This window comes from Gekko japonicus, unplaced genomic scaffold (assembly GCF_001447785.1).
Source record: "Gekko japonicus isolate JY-2015 unplaced genomic scaffold, Gekko_japonicus_V1.1 scaffold2169, whole genome shotgun sequence".
NCBI lineage: Eukaryota > Metazoa > Chordata > Lepidosauria > Squamata > Gekkonidae > Gekko > Gekko japonicus.
In genome coordinates this window covers 44,486-50,982 of record NW_015174334.1, presented here as the reverse complement: position 1 = coordinate 50,982, position 6,497 = coordinate 44,486, and positions in this window count along the sequence as shown.

The following is a 6,497-nucleotide window of genomic DNA, read 5'->3' as shown; positions in this document are numbered from 1 at the left end:
TCTTCCTCTTCTTCCTCTTCTTCTTCTTCCTCTTCTTCTTACTCTTCCTACTCTTCCTCTTCCTCATCTTCCTCCTATTCCTCCTCTTCTTCCTCTTCCTCTTACTCTTCCTCCTCCTCCTCGAAAGCCAGTCGAATCCGACTCTAGGGTTGCAGTGCTCATCTCCGTTTTAAAGCCGAAGAGCCAGCGCTGTCTGAAGACGTTTCCGTGGTCATGTGGCCGGCATGACTAAACACCAAGGCGCACGGAACGCTGTTAAATGTATTCCAGTGAACACAGCACGTTTCAATGCACTAATCCTGACCCCGACATGTGGCTAAGGGCCATTCTGTTGTGCCAAGCACAGTACACTCTCTCTGCTCTTACATAACCTGCTAGTCAGCGCTGAATAGTGGGTGTTTCCTGGATGTCCATTAAGAAAACACTATGATAGTCTTTCATGTTACATCTTTTGTTTGAAATGCATTTGCAACCACACCTACCTGGAGAATGAAAGGAGACACTTAGATCCCACTGGCAAGAAGCAGTTTCGGTGAGGGGAGCGGAGAGCTGCATCAATCCATTGTTGCCGAGGGGATGGCAGGATGCAACTTTAATACCTTTTGGAATATTTGCTTCCTACCTGCTCTGGCTGACTTGGAAATCAAGCAGATAATGCAAAACCATCACAGGTTTTCACCACTTTCCTCCTGTAGGAACTGATTGCCTTATCAAGGTGCTTTGGAACCTTGCACCTCTGGGGTGTGCAGAACAAATCGATTTAAGTCAGAATTTGGAAGAGTCCCGCTCCATGCCTTTGTTGTTGGAAACAACAGAACTTGGAAGAGCCCGCCCCGTGCCATGCCTTTGGGCGCCAGTTTGGTGTTGTGGTTAAGTGCGCGGACTCTAATCTGGGAGAACCGGGTTTGATTCCCCACTCCTCCACTTGCACCTGGCTGGAGGGCCTTGGGCAAGCCATAGTTCTGATAAGAGCTGTCCTTGAAAAAGAGCAGTTTCTGTCAGAGTTCTCTCAGCCCCACCTACCTCACAGGGTGGGGAGGGGAAGGGGAAGGAGTTTGTAAGCCGCTCCGAGACACCTTTGGGTAGTGAAGGGCGGGGAAGAAATCCAATCTCCTCTTCTTCTTTGTGTCCGTCCAAACTGAGGCCCATTATGCCTGTTTGTGGACTGACCTGGAAGGCCTAGGCTAGCCTGATCTTGTCAGATTTCCACTACTAAGCAGTGTAGCCCTGGTTAGTACTTGATGGGAGACTGCAGAGGAAGCCCAGGGTTGCTACACAGAGGCAGACAATGACTATCCGCCTCTGAACGTCTTGCCTTGGAAACCCTACAGGGTGGCCATGAATTGGTGCAACTTGACAGCACTTTCCAACACTGTGCCTGTTTTTAAAAGAAAACCAAAAGCTTATGAGCTCTTTCCATTTCATGTTGCTTGGCCTCTACATTTCTCTCTCGGTGACATTTTTTTAAAAAATCTAGTCTTTGCTCCAAGGAGCACAGGCCGTACGTGGCTCTCCCCACCATGTTATCCCCACAGCAGCCCTGTGAAGTAAGCAAGGCTGAGAGTCTCACTCCTCGGCTCAAAGTTACCCAGTGAGCTTCGTTGGGAATTTGAACATGGCTCTTTCTGGTTTCAGTCCAGTACTCTGACCACTGTGCCATATTGCCTCTTCCGTAGGTACTTTGGTAAGAACATAAGAACATAAGAGACTCCAATGTTGGATCAGGCCAAAGGCCCATCCAGTCCAACACTCTGTGTCACGCAGTGGCCAGAAATACCAGTGCCATCAGGAGGTCCACCAGTGGGGCCAGGACACTAGAAGCCCTCCCACTGTTGACCTCCCCCAGACACCAAGAAGACAGAGCATCACTTGCCCCAGAGCCCCTATCTAAACCTTGTGATTAATAGCCACTGATGGACCTCTGCTCCATATCCTTATCTAATTCCCTTTTGAAGCCGTCCATGCTCGTAACTGTCACCACTTCCTGTGGGAGTGAATTCAATGTGTGAATCACTCTTTGGGTGAAGAAGTACTTCCTTTTATCCGTTCTAACCCGACCACTCAGCAATTTCATTGAGTGCCCACAAGTTCTTGTATTGTGAGAAAGGGAGAAAAGTACCTCTTTCTCTACCTGCTCTATCCATCTATCTATGAGTGGATAGAAGACGACAGACCCGTTTGTCTTTGCTCTACTCAGAGGAGTGGGCTCAGGAAGCGATTTGTCAAAATGTCCAAGAGATTTCAGTCCTGTAACAACTGCTTTTCTGCAAAAGGGCTGGAGACCGCATTACAAAACCTAGCCACAAGATGTCAGTGTTTCATTTTTTTTCACAAGGAAGGTTCACACTCCAGGGCAGGACTGTGATGCCCAATGGGGCTGATTCACGCTTTGCTTATTATTAAACTCGGACATTATTTATTGATTTAGGGAATGTATATGCCTCCACCCCCGATAGGGTTGCCAACTCCAGGTTGGGAATTTCGTGGAGATTTTGGAGTGCAGCCTGGGAAAGATATATAGGTTTGGGAAGGCAGGGTCCCCAGCAGGTTATGATACCCACAGACTCCACCTTCCGAAGGAGCCACTTTCTCCAGGGGAACTAATCTTTGTGGTCCAGAGATCAGCTCTAATTCTGGGAGATCTCCAGGCCTCTCCTGGAGGTTGTCAACAACAGGTCCAGAGCCTCTTCGTACAAATGACACTATGAAATCATTTTTAAAAGAATTATTCATATTGAAACAACCCATATAAACAAACCAGGATCATATAAAGCAGCATTAAAATAGCAACCTCTATGACATTCATAAACAGAGGTCATTTCGGGGGGGAACGCAGGGGAACGCAGTCCCCCCGGGTGAGGTGCAGAGGGGCGGGGCACATGATGAAGCCCCGCCCCCTGCTTCCGGCCACCCCACTTCCAGCCCTCATTCAGCCAGGAGGAGGCAGGAGAAGAGGGAGGGTAAGTTGCTTCCTCCCCGCCACTCCCCACCCCTGCCTGCCTGGGGCCAGGGAGGGCCTTGGCAGGGCTTCCTCGCACTCCTGCTGGCCTTGCAGGTCCACCACCGGGCCCCTGATGTCAGGGGGTGTGGCATATGCTAATGAGTTATGCTAATGAGTTTCCCTAGCTCTTTTTCTACGAAATGACCCCTGTTCATAAAGCAGTCCTCAGGCTAGAAGCAGGCCATAAAACAGCTTTAAAAGATAGGAACCCCCCCCCCCAGGTCAACACTCTGGCCAGAAAGAAATGTTTTGGCCTAGCACTTAAGGTTGCCAACCTCCGTGTGGTGGCTGGAGATCTCCTGGGATTACAACTGATTTCCAGGCAACAGAGCAAGACCTGTTCTCCTAGAGAAAACGGTCACTTTGGAAGGTGGACTTTGTGGCGCTATACCCTATCGAAGCCCCTCCCCTCCCCAAACCCTGCCCTCCTCAAACTCCACCCCCCCTCCCCAAGTATTCCCCAACCTGGCGCTGGCAACCCTATGGGTACAGGTAGGCTCCTGGTAAGCCTCGAGGAGGAAAACATTCCACAGAAGCCCAGAGACTGGTAGCTGGATGTTTCTCTGTAATATCCCATATGGGTTTTTAGGCCTTCCCCAGAGCTGGATTAGCCATTAGGCAAAGTACTCTCCAGTAGATAGGGAACATAAGGCCCATCCGAGGAACACAACGTTCTCTGTAGTGCCTGTTTAAAAATATTTTGCCTTATTTTAGGCACACAGCCTTCATTACAGATTTTGTTTCAACGTTTCCTCTGTGTGTGTGTGTGTTTTAACTCAATGCAAAGAGCAGCTTTGTACGGCTTGTTTCAGAACTGCAGACCGCCACATACCAGATTTCAAGAGGTGGCTTAAACTCTGGGGAGTTGGGAAAACTGGGTGGGCAGGCTAAGGACCTGGAGATCCACCAGAACTACAGCTCATCTCCAGACTACAGAGATCAGAACCTCGGGAGGACATGGAAGCTGGAGTGTGGACTTTATGGCACTGTACTCCACTGAGGTCTCTGTCTCCCAGCCACATACTGTATAGCTCCTAGGGTTGCCAACTCTGAGATTTTGGGGGTGGAGTCTGGGGAGGGGAGGGGCCTCAGCAGGGTAGAATGCCACAGTAGGGCTGCCAAGTCCCCCCGGGGGGCGGATAACCCCCCGCGTTGGAGGCCCGATTTCCGCCGCCGCGGAATCGGGCCCTGGGGGGAACCCCACCCCAGCATGCACGTCAGCCGGAGGTGACGTGATGATGCCGGACACGCTGGGGGCGGGGCCACAGCCATCTGAGGGGAAAACTCTATCGCTCAAGACGCCGTCCAGGAGCCCCCCGCCGCGGAGCGAAACGGACTTGGGAACCCTATGCCACAGAGAGTCTTCCCTCCAAAGCAGCCATTTTCTCCAGGGGAACTGATCTTGGTCATCTGGAGGTCAACTGTAATAGCAGGAGATTTCCAGGTGCTCCCTGGAGTGTAGCAGCCCTAACTAGGGCCTAATTGCACCTTCGGTTTTATTCCTTGCATTTTACTGTACGGGCCTGCCTAAGGGAGCCAACCTCCAGGTAGTAGCTAGAGATCTCCTGGAATTATAACTGATCCCCGGACTACGAAGATTGGTTCTCCTGGAGAAAATGGCCGCTTTGGATGGTGGACTCTTTGCCATTACATTCTGCGGAGGTCCCTCCCCTCTCCCCCAGACCCCACCTTTCTCAGGCTCCACCCCCAAATCTCCAGGAATCTCCCAACCCAGAGTTGGCAACCCTTGTAATTCTGAGAGATCTCCAGACCCCACCAGAAGGTGGGCAGCCCTGGGGGCACTGAACTAGCTGGATCAACAGACTGACGGCATAAGGCAGATTCACGTGTTCATATTGCATTAATTACAGGCCTTCTCCCTATGTTTTGTTTGGTGTAGTGGTTAGTGTAAAATAGTCAAGAGTATTTAAATTACTCAGAGTATCAATGGATCTTGCTCTATTGGAAAGAAGAGATTTCTTTGCATTTAAAAACCTTTATTTCTAAGGGTAAAGGTACACAGGAAACCTACAAATAAACAGAACATCTAAAAGCTACATTTTCTACTGCTTACTTCTCAAAACATAGTCACACACTAACATACAGATAATGAATCTGTCCTTCTTCTCGACCCCTAGAAAGGAAGTCACCTGGAACAAACAACCAATCACTTATCACAACAGAAGTTACTTTCCCCAGGCTAATTCCCCATTGGCCAGGTTTCCCTTCCAGGTCAGTCTAAACAATAGCAATACCAGGTAAACAAATTAACCCTATAATGACTGGATTGTCAGACCTTGTAAACACATACATTTCCAACAGTTAGGAGTGCGGACTCTAATCTGGGAGAACTGGGTTTGATTCCCCACTCCTCCACATGCAGCTGCTGGTGTGACCTTTGGTCAGTCACAAGTTATTTCAGAGCTGCTCTCTCAAGGGCAGTTCTCTCTGAGCTCTCTCAGCCCCACCTACCTCACAGGGTGTCTGTTGTGGGGAGGGGAAGGGAAGGAGACTGTAAGCCACTCTGAGACTCCTTCGGGTAGTGAATGACAGGGTATAAATCCAATCTCCTCCTCCTCCTCCTTCTTCTTCCCAGGCTGCAGTCTCCAACACCTTGAAAGCCCTTCACAACCCAGGACCCTCATATCAGTGGGATTTCAGAGGCTCCTTCTCATCATGGCAGCTCATGAGTGGAAGTAGTGGTTTGCTCCTTTCCACCTATATTTCTCTGCTCTGAGGTTGTGAATGTTCTTTAATTTACTACTTTGGATCCCATTGTTCGGGAGAAAAGTGGGATAGGTTAAAGGAATAAATGAAGGGGGATCGGTAAAGGGGGACTTTTCATTCTTTCTTCTTTGCTGGTTTGTTACCTCCAACCCACCTCTCCAGCTGGTCTGTCCACATGGGGGTATAGAACAGGTATTTTCCCCACATGGAGCCAGAAGCAACTAGGAGAGGCCAATCTGAAGGTGGCAAACCAGCCAACAACAAAAAGATGCTTTTGGTTTTCATGGTGGTCTCCCCTTGGAGGGGAGTTGAAGGAAGTTAGGTTGGAGGAAAACGAAGAAGAGGAGGAGGAGGAGGACGATGACAACGATGACGAGATTGGATTTATACCCCACCCTTCACTACCCGAAGGAGTCTCAAAGTGGCTTACAATCTCATTTCCCTTCCCCTCCCCACAACAGACACCCTGTGAGGTAGGTGGGGCGGAGAGAGCTCTCTCAGGAATTGCCCTTGAGAGAACAGTCCTGAAAGAATTTATGACTGACTCAAGGTCACACTAGCAGCCGCATGTGGAGGAGCAGGGAACCAAACCTGGTTCTCCCAGATTAGAGTTCGCGCTGCTAACCACTACACCAAACTGGCTCTCCTAAAGCAACTGGAGGGAAAGCTGAACGGTACTAAAGCCACGTGTAGTAGACTGAGTCTAACGCTGCAATCTTATGCAGCCCCATTGAGTACGACTGGACATACTTCTGAGTAGACGTGCCGG